The sequence below is a fragment of the Lutjanus erythropterus genome, chromosome 13, assembly GCF_056507025.1.
Source record: "Lutjanus erythropterus isolate fLutEry1 chromosome 13, fLutEry1.hap2, whole genome shotgun sequence".
In the NCBI taxonomy this organism is placed as follows: domain Eukaryota; kingdom Metazoa; phylum Chordata; class Actinopteri; order Lutjaniformes; family Lutjanidae; genus Lutjanus; species Lutjanus erythropterus.
Window position 1 is genome coordinate 28,537,007 of NC_139329.1, and position 14,021 is coordinate 28,551,027.

The following is a 14,021-nucleotide window of genomic DNA, read 5'->3' on the forward strand; positions in this document are numbered from 1 at the left end:
TCTATCAACTATCAATATAGTTGTCAATCTATTTTCTGTCTATTCACTGATTAATTATTTGACTATTTTTTTCAGCTCTAACAGGTCCACTAACATGGGTATAAGGGCATGCAATATGCTAGCCTGAGAAACTGCAAGACCTTTTATGTAAGTTGGAAAAAAAGGGATAGGCCAACAACGTTTTTCAGCTGGCTGTTGATCAGTTGATGAGAGGAACATCACTGGGCAGAGCAGAGTTTACAGTGTGTTGTCTGGGCATTAATGGAAATGGCATTGGAAAGTATTTCCTGATAGGATACTCCATGTTTTCCTGAACAAAGTTCCAATGAGTTGACTTAAGAGCTGCTGTGTTATTTTTCTGCATTAGTCTGGCTGGCAAAATCTGTTTCTGGGTCATAAAGGAAAGGAGGAGGCAGGGAACAAAACACACCCTGGGTTTGATTTCATTGTCATTTCCTCTGCTTAAACCATAGGTCTTGCAAAGAGCCCACTACGCACCATCAAGGACTGAGAACTTGTCCCGGCCATGTTCCCAGTCACGGTGCGAGTCCCCTGGACAGTGGGCTCGGCGCGCTCCCAGGATCCCAGCTGTAGGCCTGATAGAAGACTCAGGGACACAATAAGGTGGGATAAACGCCAAACAGATGTTACTCGCCCCCACCTCCCACTCTGTTCCCCCCTCAGCTATTGATGGACAAGCCAGGCTTTTTAGATCTCTCTTGCATTTCAAAGGCGAGGTCAGCGTTTGGGCTCAGGGGTCACCAGGATAGTTGCTGAGGTGATGCTGTTTATGAAGGCTGCTCAGTGAAAAGACTGTAGGAATGCAGCTGAGGCCTCTGTGCATTTTTATTATGGCGAGAATCTGGCAATTATTAAATCAATTAAATCCAATTATTAAAATACAGGGGTTATGATACAAAGAACACACCATTGAAGGCATGAAATTGGAGTTAAAAAAGTTTTGTTTTTTATGTAATGAGAAGAATGAAGATAGAAAACAACACTGTCATTTTGTGGTCATGGGTTTAAACACAACACAAAATGAATCTTATGCATCATGATATCATGATGCACTGTTTTGAGGAGTGATACAGTGTCACATACTAGATGTACGTTACAAAATTCAACTCTTGTTTTCTGTTTCACCTTAAAATAAAAGTAAAATAAAACTTTGCCCACCCTGCTTCGCAGCATCAAGTATCATGAACAAATTCACACTCACAATGTAATTTTCCTAGAGCAAGCACTTTTCGTAAAGTTTATAAATGTACCTTGTACTTTAACTATGGCCTCAGAAGCAACCACAGAGTTGAATCAGCCTTCCTGAAAATCAATACAAATTGCTTAGCTAAGGCAAACTAATATTAATTGAAACCAGGGTTCAAGGTTTTTGCATTTTTCTTAAACCCATAGTTGAAAACATGAACAAGTGAAATTGAGATAAAAAAAAAAAAGTTTTTCCAGTTTTTTTTTCCTTTTCGTTTTTTTCTCATTTTTGTTTTTCAGTTTAAGTGTCCTTATTCAACAAATGTCTACACCAGACAAAACATTTCTAGACTATCAATTAATTATTGTTTTTCACTGGTTAAACACTTAAGAGCTTAATTGCTGTTAATCGATTAATGATTAATTATTAATATCCCTAATTGCATGGCTGTTGTATTGAACTGCATTTGATTATACAGCTATGATATTGTGTCTAACCCCCTTACAGCTGAAACTAACACTGATTAGTTTCTTGATTAATCATTTTGTCTACAAAATGTCAGAAAATATTGGGAAATGTCCTCAAATTGCTACAAAAGTCCAAAATGCATGATATCCAGTTTACAATCCCAAAATACTAATGAAAGACACACATCCTTACAAGTGAGAAAGTGGAACTTGAGAATGTTTGGTAATGTGGCTTGGAAAATTATCGAAACGTTTAAGCAATGATTGAAATTGTTGCTGATTAATATTCCATTGATTGATTAATTGATTAATGAACTAATCATTCCAACCCTAATCTCAGTCTTTATGTCAAATGGAAATTCTAAATGTCCTGTGCATCATTTAATAACCATATCTCAGTACATGAGTCTGACATGGTTTCATTATAAATATTGCATACTGGTTCGCTGTTCGCTGTGGGGCTGAGAAGGTTAATTATTAATCACAGCGGTCATCAGTATGCCAGCCTGGTTTCCTGCTCTCTCGCTGTTTTTTCCCCTCTTTCCACAGGATCCATTGAGTTTCTCTGCAGCTCTGGCCCTGATGGTGAGCTGGACTGCCCAGTGTGTATTCTCTCACAGAGCAGAGGTCAGCGGTAATCAACCTAAACACTGCCAAACCATTTTCTGTCTGAGAACACTTCTCCCCACACACACAGCATTCAGCCCACACCACTTCTGCCTCTATGCTATTTGTAGTAGTTGTTGTTGTTGTTGCTGTTGACTGGCACATGTGAACCAGTAAACAAAATCTTGTAGAGATAAAATGGATGAACATGTTGTCCCCTCATTTAGAGAGGAAGTGCGGCCCTTGGGCTTCTTTAATTGGCTCCCAGAGGAGGCTTTTATTTATGTATTCAGTTGTGCTCAGCTTTGCCCCTTCCTGCTCCATTCCTCTTTTTTTTTGGGAGCAGGACACTCAGTTTCCCCGGCAACTAGGGCTCCAATCGCCCGGCCAGCTGCAGATTAGTTCAGCGGTGGGGGGTTTAGGTGGGTGGGAGGGGATGTGGAGGGGGGGGGGGTGATGATGGAAAATGGAGAGGGAGGAGAGAGAGAGAAGGGAGAAGGAAGGAGGAAGGGGGGTGGCATGAGGGAAGGAGGGGTGGGAAAAGTTTTGGAAGGGGAGAGAGACAGAGAAGGAGCCAGCGTCATTGAGAGATAGGAGTCCGAATGAGTGAGTGTGTGTCTGAGAGCTGAGAGTGGAGAAAGGAGCTGTAAACATTTTAGCCTGGCTGGAGGCAGGACGGGAGGAGGGATTTCCCTGACTTTGTGCCTTTTTCAAACTTTTTGTGCGCTTGGAGCTGCAGTATGTGTGTATATGTGGGAGGTACAGGCAGGGGCTATGCAAAGTGAGAGAAGTCGGAGGCAGGGGTAGGGGTGTACAAACCGTGGAAGACAGAGAGAGAAAGAGGGGGGGAATAAGGCAAACTACTCTGAAGGAAAGGAGCCATGCAAGTGGATGCTGTCTTCTGCGGGGTCAGGTTACACAAAATGACAAACTACCCCAAGAGCACTTCATCAGGGCTCACCCAGCTCAGAAAGGTAAAGTGAAGAGCTAAAGTGTGTGTGACAGTGTGTGCTTGCATGTTTTTCGCCTGTTAAGAAATCTTCTCAAAAACATAGGATTTCTTTCTAGACAGCATATTGAACACTGGGCATTGAGTTGATATACTTTTTAATAGTTAATAGCGAGTCTGAAAATCATTTATATTGCTAGAGTATCCATCTTCATGCATGTGCATTTATTAACCATCTCACACCAATGTAAATGTACATGCTTGTGCGTGACCTTGAATATGTCAGCCTGCATTTGTGCCTCCATGTACAGAATGTGCTCCTTTGAAGCAGTATGGATGGTAAATGTTAGGATGTGGTTCAGCCTGTGTTTATTTGAGCCATTTTTCATTCTGGACTGCTTTGGCTCCAGTTAAAGTATGCCTGAGTGTTGCTCAAGTAGCCAGTCTCAAACTGTCTGCACCAAGTCCATTATTGCTGCCCACAAGAGACTCGTCTGTAGCTCACTGGAGTATCTGAGCACACGTGAGCGCACACTCATACTCACATGAACCCAGTGGCTGTCAGCTCTCATCTGCTTATTAAATGAAAACAAAGTGTAGATGGTTTGGTGACCACAGTCAGAGTGCGCACTCAAACCGTCACATTCCAAACCGGCTTGTTGAGGGGAAGAGAGAGAAAAGAGGAGAGGATAAGTGAGATGAGCATTCTTCACTGTGAACAAAGGCACCTCTTCATGCAGAGTCCCAGCGCGGTGTATTGTTGTGAGGAGGCCGGGCAGGCAGGGGTGGAGACCTCCTCAGGGAGGACAGAGGAGTTCAGGTGACTCCAAAAAGTCAGCTTTTCAATAACATTATTAAGAGTAACAGTTTGTCTGCAGATTCATGACCAGGCGTTATTGAAAGTGTGATTTTGGATTTGAAGGTTTATGTTGTAGCTGTGGTCATAGTAGTCAGACACAGATACAAAGGGCAGACAAATAGGATGTCAGCGAACATTTACAAGAATAATCTTAATAGTTTAATGAAAGACAAAATATATGTCTGAGATATGAGTTTATGACAGTTTTTACATTTTCTCAAGTCTTAACTACATTCTGCTTTATTGTCTTGTATAGAAAGTTCGGCATTTTGAATTTCCAGGAGCAGTTTGTTTTGGATTTATAGATGAACTGGGCAATTAGCTTGAGTAGCAACAGCCACAGCACTTTTTCAACAGCTAAGTGAATGAAATTAGCCCTGACCACTTATTATCAAAAACTCAACCAAAGTATGAAGGCCCAGTCTGGTGAATTGCGGTTTGAATTTAACTTTTTGTAAAAAGTCAAGATATTCCAGGAAAAATAAAAAGGATAATGATCCTTTACTGCGAAAACAGTCTGACTGGTAAATGCACCATGTGGAGTTCTCATTGTAAACAAACACAATTTTGTTTATTTTTCTCAGCCAATGCAACCATTAAGATCTACCAAACATCTTGAAAGCATTTTCTATCTCATAAAATATTTGCAATGTTCTTCTTAATGTTTGGAAACATTGTGAAACTTGCAAAACCAACTTCTTCTCTTAAAGGGACAATTTGGCACTTTTCATGTCTTTATCCAGTCAGTGTTGATGGTAAATGTAGTCAATTGCAGCAACATATTCCTCATTGCTGCTATATTGACAGTGAAAGCTGAGTTCTCCTGCTGCAAAATCTTTTTCTTGGTCAATATAGCACACTGAGATGTTAAACTCATCTCCTAAGTCAGTACTATCACAATACTTGGGTGCCAATTCAGTATGTACTGCAATTCAATATTACGATTTATTGCTATTTTTGTTGGCTTTTCCAACACTAGACCTGAGGAAGAAGTGAATCACAGTCAGTCAGTCTTTGAGTTTTATTTCAGAAGCACCATTGCTATACAGTTGTGAAACTAAAATTTTTAAACTGTGCATTCTGAGTTTGAGTTTTGACTTTTTAAAGTTGATGTAGCTGGTCAGTGTACCATTTTAAAGCCAGAGTAGCAGATGAAACAATGTGAAGTCAGCAGCTATTAGTTTGTGGTGACAATACAGAGGAAATATATGCCTGAAAGTATGAGCAGACATGTCAAACTACACTCGGCCTGTGAAGTAAAATGGATCACTTCAAGATAATATTACTGTGATCGTGATGCTAGTTTCCGTTAGCATGCTAATAGGAATTCTCATTATGTATTAGCATTGAGCTAACAGACTAAGAACTAGTTATAAGCAACAAAAATAGGTGCAGGGATAGTAAGATCATAATTATAATACTTAAGAGAATCATTTTTCTCCCACCCCTTTTCCTACTTTCCTTTTAATTGCTTAATTGTTGCCTTACTGGGATCACCTGACAATAGAACTGCAGGGATGAATTTTAAAGTACTTTTCTTGACACAGACATGGAATAAACATCTGTTTTATTTACAAGTTGTACAAGTTAACGTATAGGCCCGACTAGCAACTAGTTTTCCAGCTGAGCTAGAGATGTCATTACTGCCTAAACGACCAGAAATACGTAATACATCATGCATATATATATATATATATATATATATATATATATATATATATATATATATATATATATATATATATATATATACATATATATGTATATATATACACACACACACAATGTAGAATTTGTGAGGGACCCAGGGACCATGTCATCAACATATATCTCTACAGTGCCACTGGTGTTTAAAAACTCCACAGGGTACCTTTAAGTTTTTTGCAGATGTATGTGTGTGTCTGTGTATTGTGACTCCACCATATCACTTTTTATGAGATAGCAGACGCTCTGTTGAATGTCATACCAGAGTGCAACAGGAATGTCCGCTGTGTCCTATGAGCACTGACCCCTAAGAGATGGTTATCAATCAGCCAACATAATCCATCTCAGCAGCCTCCTCAGGCCTTTTAGTTCAGCCTGCTGGGCAATCATTAAACTCAAGGCAGAGCAAGATCCATGGAACATATTTGATTTAATATGCTTGATTACAGCAGCTAAAGTGTTCTTTGGGTTGGGACAACTTTCTGTACTGCCTCTTAAATTCAGTGTTGTTTTCATATTGGAGTAAATGAACAGCAGCAGGTCAACAGGAGTTTTACTAACCACAAATCAACATTCCTCTGCTCTCCTGTTTCTGTCTGTCCTGAGGTTGTATTTACTTAACTGGGTAAGGTTGAGAGTTTATTGAATTGAGACTGGCTGACTCTCTGGTGCTGTGAGGAGAGGGTTTATAGAGTTGGAGATAAAGAGACAGGGGCTGCTTGTCTGCCAGTCAGCAAGGTTGTAATAAGTGGGCTGCAATCTTGTAAAGGGGCTCTGCTGTGGAGCCATTGTGTGCTGTGTGTCTGTTACCAGTGTTGCTATCACACACACAGTGGCCTGTCAGATTGGGTCAGTTGTTGTTTACGTTCTGTGTCAGGGGCAGAGGCTAAATGTCTGCACGGCCGCTGTGCAAAACAATGTGCACTGTGGTGGGAAAAGCGTATTCGTGACTTTGTGTTCATCACTCAGAGTATTCACAACCTCAATGCCTCAGTCTTCGTCTCATTTTACTGTCACACACACACACAAACTAATTTGTTGTCATGGCATTTTCTCTAATTACATATTTTCCTCTGTTTCTCTCTTTTTTGTTTCTTTGACACCAAAATATTGACCAGCTCATATCCATGGTATTCTAATGACCATCCATCTTTTTTTTCACCCTCCATGACTCATGATTTTGACTGTACTACTCACTGACATAAACACACACTGACATATCAACACATGCAACACATGAGGCCTCAGGTCTACTAAGCGGAGGTTAATGGAATTTATTATTAGTGTGCATGCTTTGTAAAGGGGAAAAAAGAAAACTCTGATGCCAGATGTTTAGTATCGTGAGAAGCCTGTCATCTCTCACAACTGAGTCAGCTTGTTACTTTTTTCTTGAGGCGTGCTGAAGTGGAGAAATCAGTCTTGATGATTGGAGTGAGTCACTAGAGTGCAAATTCATCCAGGAAAACAGCGCTGAGCATCACATTGGCGCTACATGCTCAATTTGCAAGAAACTTAACTATTAGATGCCTGTTAATACACACAGACACGTTTTACGTTTACTTTTTACATACAGGGTGTTGAGATTCTCCAAATGCTTGATTTGATTTGCTTGTTTGGCAACAGCAGCGAGAACACTGACTATTTCTACTGAGAGAACTGCTGATCCTGCCTTTGATTTCTATTCAGTATATATATAAGATATAGATATTGTCAACATGATGCACATATAGCTTCAAACTAACTTGCTACAAACTTGCTCCTCTCCCGGTTCACGCCTTTCCTGAACCTGCCATATCTTCACCGTCTCTGGAGTCAGAGTCCCTGTCCGAGGCACTGTAAATCACTGTACTGTATTCCCGGTGCTCTGTCAATTTATGCTGCCTTGTCGAAAAATGCTCAGTGGCAGAGTAACCCCCACCCTCACCTTAATTCTCTACCCAGAGAACTGCTAAGTAGCACATCTCGACTGGTAGCACATATCAACAGCACACCAGTCGTCAAACTGGTCTCCATTGGTCTCGGAAGCTGTGTCCCAGTCCAATAGGTCCACTAACTGAGCTGGCTAGCTAATGCAGCTACAGCACAGTTAGCAGCAGTGAGCCGGTGACTTCAGTGTTACAAGAGGAAAGGCCTGTGTTACTATCCTGGGTGTAACTGCAAGGTGCAGCTCCCAAATGGAGTTTGAGGTGTTCATTTTATTTATTTATTTTTTCTGCATCTAACAGATGAATGAAACCTTGGTCAACTAGGACTCGACTCACCAGTTACCAGTTTAGTCAAGTATTATGGGGCAGAAGTAGTTTATGGGCACATTTATGAGTATGTAAATGTGGCTTATGTGTGTATACAGTATATACAGAAGACTGCAAATATACAGTTCTTGTCATGTGAAACATTATAAACTTGATGATTTGTCATAGTTTAACTTAAGTTGATTACATTCTCCTCAGTGGATGGATAATAAATCGTAGGTACATGGTGCGTTTTGTGTCTGAGAGTGTGTGTGTGTGTGTGTGTGTGTGTGTGTGTGTGTGTGTGTGTGTGTGTGTGTGTGTGTGTGTGTGTGCGTGTGTGTGTGTGTGTGTGTGATCCAGCCAGTGACATCTGTCTTCTCTATTCTTTTCTGCTCAGAAAAGTGACAGCAGTGCTGTAGGAGGTTACAGCCCGTCCACCCCTCCTCTTACAGGAACTGGCTTTTGACAGGCACTCTGCAGGGCGGCCTGCAACTTAAAGACCCCACCGGGCCAATCTCCTGCCGTTCCTGAGCTGCTGTCGTTGCCTCGGCGACACGCTCAGAAAGAATGTGTCCTGTGGTGATGGTCAAAGAATTCCTCTTGTTTCAAAGATATGGTGGGGGGGAGACATTGTCTGTGAAGTTGCTAGATGGCCATGGGTTTAGTCATGATCACCCCCCCCCACACACACACACACACACACACACAGATGCATGGATAATACATACCATCTCAGACACCCATAACCTTGTCCCTCTAGGAGTCAAACCAACACACATACATACATGCGTGCATGGATAACGCATACCATCACACTGGATACTGGAGACATTTATCCACTTGGCAGCTGGCCATGTATTTTTCATTAGATGCACAATGAACCCTGACACACACACATGAACATATGAACACACTCATAGCCTGCCGCTTGCAAGCTGTTGCTCTGTCTGGCAGTTTCACTCTGCTGAGTGTCTTGCGTTGCACTAAAAAGAAATCGAACCATTGGCTTAGGAGAAAATGGTTGCTGTGACTCTAATTGGGACATTTAACAGGACTGAATCCCTGTCCTGCTGCGTTGTCAACACAGACGACAGAATGTGAATCTCTGGCAGAGTTCAGACTGAAGAGAGGGGCAAAGACAGTTGGCAGCATGTTAGTTGTGGGCTGGGAGTGGGAATGTTGCTGATGCTGATGAAGACCTTCCTAAAGTTCAATGTTTCCATCTTCGTTTGGCTTTGCAGCTCGCGTCCGCTGGCAGCGTGTGGCGCTGGCATAGACGCGAACACACGCACATTCTAAAATACACAAACACATGCAGGAAAAACAGGCACGCATTGCAATAGACATGGAAATATAGACCAGAACATGCACAGATACATTTATACAAACACATGCCCACACAAACTTGAGCATCCACACACAAACTGTACTTGCATGTGAACATGCATTTACCATTTGCTCAACATCGGGAACTTGGAAAAAAGATCTTGTATGTGGGGAAGGCTGCCGTCTGGAAAGGAATGTGTCCATCTGGGTTCAAAGTGTGACTCTAATGTGGCTGTACAGCTCGTTGATTTAGGCTCCGGTTGCCATGGTATAATGAGCATTTCAAACAAAATGGGGAAAGGTTACCGCACGCTTTGTTAGTTTGGTTATGTGCAGCGGGCATGTGTGTATGTACAGTAATATTTGAGATGGAAAAACTGTAAGAGCAATGACCTTCAAATCATTGAAGAAGTTCCAGCTCTTCTCTTCTCTTCTCTTCTCTTCTCTTCTCTTCTCTTCTCTTCTCTTCTCTTCTCTTCTCTTCTCTTGCAGCCATGGCTGAGAATGAGAAGAATTTTGTTTACCTGTCAATTTAGAGATCCACGCTAAAATGAGAATTAAAACAATGTCTGGAAGTTCATCCAAGTGTAACAACTTAATGAGTAGATACTCCAGACACACTGCAGACATGGAGGAACTTTGATCGCATCAAATCATATCTAAACACTGTCTTGTTAAGTTCTAGATTGAGGAAAGTAGTAGTTATCCCTTTGCCTGTCTCCAGTGTAATGACGGTTACAACAATCGTAACCTTTATTATACTGCTATATACTGTCAAGTGGTGTCTGCTGCGCCTGATGTCACTCTTCGTGAGCCGTTTTTAGTTCTGTATGGATGTCTACTTTGGGTATGGGTGGGCAGGGTTTATAGAGATGGATATCAAGAGCTGGTAATAAATTGGCAGTGGTTCCTGATTGGTCAGTACCGAAAAACTGGTAACCTCCTGGACAAACAATGTTGCTATCAGTATTTATGTAATGTTAATTGGGTCAATGTAGCCGTTTGCAAGTGTGCAGTAAAGAGAGATCATGTGTTTGACATCATAGCTGTGAACGTAGCAGTGAAGTGCAGTGTGTGCTATTTATTGGTGAATATTGCCACAACTCCTCAAGACCCAAGCCAAGTTCCTGTGTTTTGCATGCTGCTGTGAAGGGGGTTCGCTCCAAACATAGCAACAGCTTTGATCCATCCTCACTTAAGGTGGACTAACATTTAAGGTGGACCGTCCATTCCCATCTTAGTGACAAGCCGCTCCTCTAAATTTTGCTCAGCTGTAAATGTAGTGGTCAAGTGCAGTGTGTGCATAGTTTAGATTATTTGTGAAGAAATGCCACAACTCCTCAGGATCCAAAGGGGGGTAGCCCTAAAGTTAGCTGGATATACAGTATAATGCTGAAATGATTAATCAACAACGTTTGCTCTTTGCAGTTTCAGAAATGCTAGGATTAGCATTTTCTTTTGCTTTATATCATTGGGATATACATTTTTTTAAGCTAGGTTAGAAAGTCTTGATCTAGTAACTTGTTGGAGGCATTAAATTTTAAGAAATTAAAACTAAATGAAACACATAATCATCTGATTATCTTTACATTAACTGTTAGCTCTTGGTTTAACACCTTATTAATGTACAACAACAGCAACCCACACTAAATGGAGGATACATTTCAGGATGCAAAAAGAAAAGAAAAGAACGAAACAAATGAGATACAGCTGCATACACAACATGCTCACTCATTCTTCCTAAGCACGTAGATGATTTAGTCCTTGCCGAAGATTCCGACTACAAAGCAATATTTGCAATGTGTTGAGTACAGTTTGTTCTGAGGTTCCTGAAGAGATGACGATGAAAACACACACCCTTAAGATCAGTTTGGTTTGGCTTGCTTCAGCAGTGCTAAACACCCCTCTTCATTTCAGTCAGTTTTTTGTCCGCTGGCGGTCTTGGCCCAGCCTCACAGTTGTCGGTCACGGGGTGTGTGGAGGTCAAAAGCATCGGCTCTGACTCTGACTCTGGGGTTTACACTCCGGAAGAGCACTTTCCCAAGCTCTCGCCTCGCTTAGCTCCCCCGGGGATCGACGGGTGAATTATAAAAATCTGTTTCTGTGCAGGCATGCAGAGGAGCAGGGGAGCAGGGATGGGACGGGGGAGCTCTGGTGGGAATTCTCAAGCGGAACCCTTAAAATGTGAAGGAGGAAAAAAACAGGAAGGAGAAGGAGAAGGAGAGCAGAGCAGAGCAGAGGATTTTGGAATTGGAGCTCAGCTCAGAGACTGTGGCTTGGAGGAGAAATTTGATCTGAAGCCTGGAGAATAATGTTAGTGTGCTGAAGAAGCCAGATTATTGTTGAAAGGAACTGTAGGTCCACTCACTGCTGCACATTCACTGTGGCTGAGCCTGTTTTAGAGAGGAAAGGTTTTACCATTAGGCTTCCCACATTGTGTGTCAGCACAATGTAATATCAGATAGCTGTAAATACACCTCACTGTAGGGAATTTTCTTTTTCCTGTGAATGATGGTGTATTTAATGACACTTTTTCATGAGTCTTTAAAATCCAGGCCCTTTGGGTGTTGTTAACAGCACAGACAGGTATTCTCTGAACTGAATGACATGCCATGTCTGTCTTCTGTGTTTAAGGGCATGATGAAACAGAGTACATCTGTGGCTGCAGACGACAGAAGGCGTGTGTATGTCCATCACCTGCATATTACCTGTGGCTGTTTATAAATTACCTCATCCATTGAAATGTATCACTGCCTGCCAAACAGCAAGGCTCCTTGCCAGGAAGAGCTCCATGGATTCTTTTGTTTGGCGAGCTTTCCTGTCAGTGGCCTTACTTACTCTGTCAGTGATGATTTATGCTTGCTGCAACCACAGTGCTCCAACCACAGGTGCATCTACACCAAGGTCTTGTTTCTTACCGCCAAATGAGCCCATGATGTGCACTAATTTGTCTTTGGAATGGAGAGAGCAAAATACAGAAAGATTTAAAGGGATAGCAAACTTTGAGATTCAGAATGTTGTCCAACATGAATAGGTGGAAATCTGTCTTTGGCTAAAAGTCTCTAACCACACCAGTGGTTCTGTGAGCAGTGCTTTGAAATTAAGTAGTTCATAAGAAGACCAGTGAAACTCCATGATTCTTGATAACCAATTTGATAGTACAGTAAAGAAAAACACAAACAAAACAATAACCCTGTGCACATATTTTGATGACAGATGACCCACACTGAATGGTATGGATGATAATCCACTACTAAGAGCTATGGTTACATACATTAGCCTAAACGTAGCAGCAATTGTATTTAGTCATTGCGAACACTGTGGAACATAGTTGGCAGCTGTCTCAAAAATAATGGTAATGTGTATTTTAGGACTTTTTTTTCAGATAGTCTAGGCGAAGATGTTACTACAGCTACTCTTGTCTTGCCCACCAGCCTGGGCATTCTTCTTCCTTAGGTGTTGAACATCAGGCTAGATCACTTGTAGATGTATATGCTGGCTCCGTCAGGTCTGGAGGAATTTCACCCCCAGTACCTACCGTACTGCACAAAAACAACTATCATCGCATTTTCAGAATTTTGGCATCGACTTGTTACCAAAGCATCAGATCTCGGGACATCCCTAATGCTCACCATGGCAATTATGTTGATGTTTAACTGGTATATTTTTTATATTTTCACCATCATCAGTATAATTCATCCTAAGGGGGACATAAATGTCTGTGCCAACTTTCACGGCAGATAAATGTATTTTAAAAACCGCAGAAAAAAGCAGGGATCACATTAGAATACATATTCTGGGAACCATAGATATATGTTCAAAGTTTGGTACCAATCCATTAAGTAGATGTTAAGATATTTCACTGAACAATTAAAAAGTTTGACCTGCTAATGGTGTTAATGGAAAGGTCAGAGGAACACAAAGTCATTAGAATATATCCTCAAAAGATGTTGGAAATCTGTAGAAATTTTCATAGCAGTCCATTCAGTAGTTTTAGATACACTTTATTCATTCCTGATTACCTGCACAGTTACTGTGTAAAGTTGCCATGACTCTCAGATTAATTGTCCCCCCCCAGAAAACCGCAATCGAAATTGAGGTTTCAGATGCCGTTAGACAATCCGACAAAGAGCATTCATCTGCGGCACACTGAAGCTTTTGGCATCACAGAGTCTTACGATGTTGGCTGAAGCTGGAGTAGTGTTTCAGTTACAAATGTACCAAATGTGGATTTTTGGATTTTGACGGAGCCAGTGTTGGATGGAGTTGCGCAGGCCAGAGTGAGAGCTGTTTAAAAGCGGACCCTGGGATGAGTTGGCAAAGGGCACTGGTCTGTGGAGCCAGCAGAGTAATTGGGAGCAGACTACTAGAGATGAGTCAGGAGCTCTGCTGATGGGAGCTTTCTGTCTGTGGAGAGGAGGGGCTGACATGTCTGTGGGAGGGAGGCGAAGGACAGATGCTCCGACTCTGCAAGGAGACGTAACATGACACCCTCTCCCAGATGGGGGCATAGAGAGAGATTTGTTTGCTCTGCCTCCAAGATGGATTCATCCTCCTCCTCCACTTCTTTTTCTATTCTCACTGGGATGATCTTGTCTTTTTTTTGGGAGAGACTCTTACCTTCTCTTCGTTCAGCTAGTTAAGGCCTCTCTGTATTTGTTGGTGATGG

At 41.7% G+C, this 14,021-nt stretch overlaps 1 protein-coding gene across 1 annotated transcript in view; it reads left to right on the plus strand.

The window, feature by feature from the left end:
* Window positions 1-2,849: 2,849 nt before the first annotated feature.
* LOC146316782 (DENN domain-containing protein 2A) overlaps window positions 2,850-14,021 on the plus strand; it is a 43,305-nt gene continuing 32,133 nt past the window's right edge. The window contains exon 1 of the mRNA XM_084733756.1: window positions 2,850-3,254. The gene's annotated coding sequence lies outside the window, so the exon portion shown is untranslated. The remainder of the gene's footprint in view (window positions 3,255-14,021) is intronic.